Genomic DNA, 6454 nt, shown 5'->3' with positions numbered 1-6454 from the left:
CAAAGAGACATCCCTCCCTACGTTTCTTGGGGATTTGAAAGGAATAACCCCTCAAGGGCTCAGCCAGCATTTAACACTTTTCGGGCTGGAACTGCTGTTCTACAGCTGAGGGTGTATTGAGAAGTTCACCATGGAGTGAAGGGCTGAGTTGGGGATGTCTGGAGAAGGGCATCCCCTGGAGGTGATGAGGTGTAATTGCAGCGTAATGCATTTACAAATGGTTATTTTGTTTAGAGGGACTGAAGTTCACAGTGTTTAATGTGAAGGACGGGATCAAAGTGATGTCATAAGGAAAGGGGACTTATGGTGTCAGACATTCCTGCTAGGGTGTCTGGCTGTATATGCATAATCCTGTCATTTCATCTGTGATCCCTTTAGGGGCTGGAATTGCAATGCATTCTAATGATACCCAAATGTGATGAGTACTATCATTCTAACGTGATGCTTAACCATGTATTCTTGCTGCGGCGCTTAGGTGAAGAACCGAAACTGCTAGCCCTTAAGATGTAGAGGTGTATACTTCATGGTCAGTAGGAAATGCTCAGTCAGGGTTGTGTGTCACCAAGGCAGTGTTACCTATTTTAAATGCTTGTTAGGATACTGGGGGGCACTGGGATGGTGCCAGTGCGTAGGGCCCTAGCACCAGGTTATGTTCAACTAACTGCATTGGGGGCAAGATGATGTGCATACATGGGAGTGGTGGTACTAGACCCCACCCCCTTGCGGGAGGGGTGGAGATGTTATGCAGTGTCACAAAGTAATTCCAACAGTTTATGTATATTTGTAAATTGGTGCATAGTATGGAGTAGAGTGTGTGTTTAATAAATGTACTCTTACTTTTATACAGCAAAGTACAGACTAGCAATCAATTATTGAGTGTTATTTCTGCGCACCTGCCTATGGTGATTACTAGCCCACACCACCTCCCTTGAGTAAGCCTTAGACTGCACGGCAACGCTACCCTCTGAGAGTCAGGCGCTACAATTGGGTGTTTGGTTCCCAGTGAAGGACAAATGTAGTCATGTTATTTGCGGAGGCCTCACAGATGCTGCCTCGTTTTCCAACAGTCGCTAACCTCTCAATCTTCCTTTGCATTTTCCCTTTTCAAACAAACTTGGGAGCAATTCGAAATGTCTTCGCCATCCTGTCTAGAAAGCCTACGTTTGCGTTTTTCCACGAGAACAAGATCATTCTCCCAGCCAGGACCTTCCATGTTGACTAACTCGTTTGGGTTTTGGTTCTGCTGGATTTTGGAGTGTAACAGGACTATGGCTGTCCGTATTAAGGTGGCTTCAGTGCCTGTTATTTAAAAAAAAAACAGAGCTCTGTACAATGATGCGAAAACAGGCTAGCGTGTTGCTACGATAATGATGACTCGAGGACACCTTTGAATTCATTATGAACTTTATTTGAATTCTGAGCAGTGAAAAGTACAGAATTTTAAGCCTACTGAAAAGTATGGCAACCTGCCTGCTTCGCATTTTTACATTTTTTTTGTTAATCTCTAAAAATGGTGCGCTACATGCTCGACCCAGAGAACCCAACTAAATGCAAGTCACATTTGCATGTATGTCTCGTATTTAGTATTGTCGTCCATAGTGAAAGTGCCCATTATAATAATGGGGTAACCCTAGAGGTACTGGACCTGGGTAATTAGTAATATAAACAAACAATGGTCCAAGACCCAATTTTGTTGAAAGCGAAAGATCAAGATTTTAGTAGTTCAAGGTATGTATAAATTAAATTCACAGACCTAAACACAATTAATGAAACACAAAAGAATAGGCAACAGCAACAACCTCAGACTCTTTTCATAGCATTTAATGCATTTTCTGAAACAAGATTCAATCTACAGTTATTTTACATTTTATATACAGTGCCCCGTATCTAGAGCGTGCAGTAAAGGAAAAGAAGGTGTTGAAAGGGCGTGATCGTGAAAAGGTGAAAAGGAGAGGTTTCACACAGAGTATACAAAAAAAAAAATTCTATATTATTCAAGGAAACACCAGTCAAAAAAGAACTGGAACAGTGGAACCTGGCCACTTAAGTGAATAAATATGTAGTCCTTCTAGTTATTCAAGAGACATCAGATGAGTCAATGTCTGCACTGGGGGGGAATAACATTAGTGGTCCAGGTATTAATGGATGTCGACGTTTCGACTCGTCTTGCGGCCTTCCGGTTAGTTATGCCTGGGCCATGCGAGTCTTCCTCAGGACAGGTGCAACGGGGCAAGGGATCAAGCAGATGACCCCTTCACAGAATGAGGTAGGCGTAATGTCTTCCAAGGTAACTTGGTCCAAATCATTCAAATAGGAGTATTGAGCAGATCCACTTGTTCTGTGCGTAGGGGGTTCCTATCAAGATACTGAGACCATATAACACTATATGTCTCCTGAAACACAATCCATAGTCAATTGTGCTGCTTAGAGAAATCTTCACGTTTTAAGTTTGCCTTGATTGAGCAGCTTGTCAATGCTGAAATTGAAGGAAATTTCCTCGCCGATCGAGAAACTTTAACCGGCAGATTATCAGGACAGAGTGGACTCTGTCCAGGGGTTACCGACGCGGGTCTACTTTGCAGCACCCTGTCTGTCCTGATAATCTGCCGGTTAAAGTTTCTCGATCGGCGAGGAAATTTCCTTCAATTTCCTTCAATTTCAGCATTGACAAGCTGCCCAATCAAGGCAAACTTAAAACGTGAAGATTTCTCTAAGCAGCACAATTGACTATGGATTGTGTTTCAGGAGACATATAGTGTTATATGGTCTCAGTATCTTGATAGGAACCCCCTACGCACAGAACAAGTGGATCTGCTCAATACTCCTATTTGAATGATTTGGACCAAGTTACCTTGGAAGACATTACGCCTACCTCATTCTGTGAAGGGGTCATCTGCTTGATCCCTTGCCCCGTTGCACCTGTCCTGAGGAAGACTCGCATGGCCCAGGCATAACTAACCGGAAGGCCGCAAGACGAGTCGAAACGTCGACATCCATTAATACCTGGACCACTAATGTTATTCCCCCCCAGTGCAGACATTGACTCATCTGATGTCTCTTGAATAACTAGAAGGACTACATATGTATTCACTTAAGTGGCCAGGTTCCACTGTTCCAGTTCTTTTTTGACTGGTGTTTCCTTGAATAATATAGAAAAAAAAATTTTGTATACTCTGTGTGAAACCTCTCCTTTTCACCTTTTCACGATCACGCCCTTTCAACACCTTCTTTTCCTTTACTGCACGCTCTAGATACGGGGCACTGTATATAAAATGTAAAATAACTGTAGATTGAATCTTGTTTCAGAAAATGCATTAAATGCTATGAAAAGAGTCTGAGGTTGTTGCTGTTGCCTATTCTTTTGTGTTTCATTAATTGTGTTTAGGTCTGTGAATTTAATTTATACATACCTTGAACTACTAAAATCTTGATCTTTCGCTTTCAACAAAATTGGGTCTTGGACCATTGTTTGTTTATATTACATAGTGAAAGTGCAGCACGGGGCACTTGTAAACAACAAGCGTTTGCAAAGCAATAGGTCTTGCATTTTTTAAACTTTGACCTATTGTTAATGTAAATGACAATGCCTTTAATTTGTTCTTTTTTAAATACAGAACAGGCATTATCATTTAGAATGCCAATGGCTCAAAATCTCGCAATTACTAGACCTATTGCATTGCAAATGCAATAAAAACTGTATCTAGACGTAATTCGCTAACTATTTACTGCAAATTGTTTTGTGCGCCACATACAGAAATTGTCTAATAAAACAATATTAAAACACCAACAATTGTACTGCATCTGTTAATATACACACTCCTCATGCCTACAGCACACATAAACATATACTACACTTTATACTGCTATAGACAAACACATTACTACTTGTTACACCTACACAGTACTACAACTGATACTCTAACGCAACTGTCATTCACATTATTGCTACCCTTGCTAATGCTACAAATGCTTTTATACCCAGCAATTATTCATTGCAATACTCACACACTGCACACTATTGCTACCTACCCCTCTTGCCACCATCACTTGCTGGAACATAAGTTATACATCCACATACTTACTACACACATACATATCACTCCTTATCTGTGAAATACATTCACTACACTTTAAAAAAAACATTAGGCAACATTGTTATTACAATGCCAAGTGTGAGACCTGTTGCATTGCAAATGTTTGTTTGTAAATTGGTATTATTATTGTTTTTGTCCAGGAGTCTGGACATTTGTCAATATTGGAGACTAAAGCGTTTCAAAAAGAAATCTATGGGAACCCCATACGGGCCAGGGGCCTTTTGTCTACTGCATTGGGTCATTTTATGCCTTTCCTCTGCCAGATTAAAAACCAAGCTACCTTTTGGATTATCCCACACCTCCTCCCTTAGTCCCCTTATTCTGGCACATGTATTCATTTTGACCCAGAAAATATTTACCTTGGATGTCATTTTTTTAAATTCTTTGTAACAACAGTGGCAGGGTGACATGGGTTTCCTCTGTAGTGATTATGAATAAAAAGTAGTAATAAATAGGAACAAAAGTATTCCTCTATTGGAATCTATGGTTTTCATGATCATGGTGCCTCCACCTTTGTATATGTGTTTTATTGTTATATTGTTGTTTTGGCTAAGACTTCTCAGTGCTTCTATTTTAGCTTTATTGATAGTGAAACAAATGGATCTATGTTCCTGACTGAGGGAGTCTGTCCCTCTCAGTATGATTTCCTCCAATTCTTACCTTCATTGAATATCTAATGCGATGGTAGTTTCATAAATAATCTTTGTTACTTTACATTTATGGGGAAATGTTTTGGTTTGGTTGTAGTAAGAATTGTCAGGCCTTAAATGAAAACTGGGATTTGGGATAGGTTCAACCAATCAATCAATCGATCCATTTTTATTGGTGTAAGTTAATAAAAACAATCACAAAAACCTTACATATTGTCATTTCATAAAACATATAAACAATTACTAAAATTGAAATCATGTGTACTGTTTAAAATGCATTCTAAAATGCTAAGTGTTCTAAAATCACTAGCAGGTAGAGTTAGTGCGGTGCCATTGTGGATACTTTTTATTTGTTGCGTAGTTTGACCCACTGGGCAACATGGATGCACCTGTGTCTCTAGGAATGACCGCCGGGCTTGTGTTTATAATGGTATTAATGTTCCCATTATTATTGAACCTTCGACTGCCAAGAGAGTGATTACTTGCATACATGGGGCCTTATTTATGAAGGCCTTGCGCCGCCAGTGCGTCACTTTTAAAATGGGAAAAAGTGACGCACCGGTGGCGTAAGGCCTTCATAAATAAAGCCCATGATATTTATTTGTATTTGGGATGGGTGAGGTTGAGTATCCCTGAATACCAGCCACAAGACGGAGCAGAAGACGGAGGCCTAGGCCACATTCCCTTACAAACAATTGTGAAACCACCACAATTGTTAGGCAATACTGGCTGTTTTCTTGGCTGCCTTGCACTTGTGTAAGATTTTCTTTTTTCTTCTGGTTTGCCAATAAATCTTGGCTTTTTAAAAATATTTCTCAAAGTATGTGTGCATTCACTTTTCTGAGACGGCCTCCATGGGAGGCAAAGAGGGACTATTTATACGGTGTGATTGATCGACAGCCAGTAGAAACAGCTTGCGCGGGACAGTTGAGCAATCACGTGCAGGAGGCAGATTTGCTGATGAAAGCCCTAAAATGGTTTGCTGCTGGACCGGAACGACAGGTTGCAAAGAAGGAATGCTTGGAAGCAAAATGTTTCAAGGCAAGAAAGGGAAATAATATATTACCCCCCTGTGTCCAATTAAAAAATAAATGTTTCGTTAAAATTTGTGATTTTACGAAGAACAATCTCATCATTACGTTGCATATTTTTTAATTCAAAGAAAATCCCCGATTACGTCACGGATGAAGTGCGATTATAAAAGCGAATTTTTGGGTGGCGGGCTGTTTAGTCTCAATCTTACATCGAAGCGGACTGGCCGTACTTTCCATGAGAAAAGCAAACTGATTGCCATGTTACTATCTTTACTGACGGGGCCTTTAGCACTGAGGCATTGGATAAAAACAATATATACATTTGACCCTGTCAGGGTGGTCCTTTCGAGATCTGGCGCTGGGGCTTGTGGCCTTGTTGAAACCCAAGGCTCGCGACACTGACGAGGGTTGTGCACGCGACACTGACGTGCAAGGTGTGCTTGGGTGTGATGTCGACGCTGAAGGAGGACTAGGGGTCACAGCAGGTCCGAGAGTACACAGTGTGCTCTGTGACTGCGCGAATCGATGCCGGGTGATCACAGCAGCCCCCCACCCACCCCACACCGCGTGCGTCACATTGGACCATTTACGTGATTAGGGTCGGGACAGAGGGGCATAAGAATGCTATTTTTGGGCTGCTGATGTCTCCTCGGAGGGCCCCACCCCTCCTCGGCCG

This window comes from Lissotriton vulgaris, chromosome 8 (assembly GCF_964263255.1).
Source record: "Lissotriton vulgaris chromosome 8, aLisVul1.2, whole genome shotgun sequence".
Taxonomy (NCBI): Eukaryota; Metazoa; Chordata; class Amphibia; order Caudata; family Salamandridae; genus Lissotriton; species Lissotriton vulgaris.
This window is presented reverse-complemented; position numbering follows the sequence as displayed.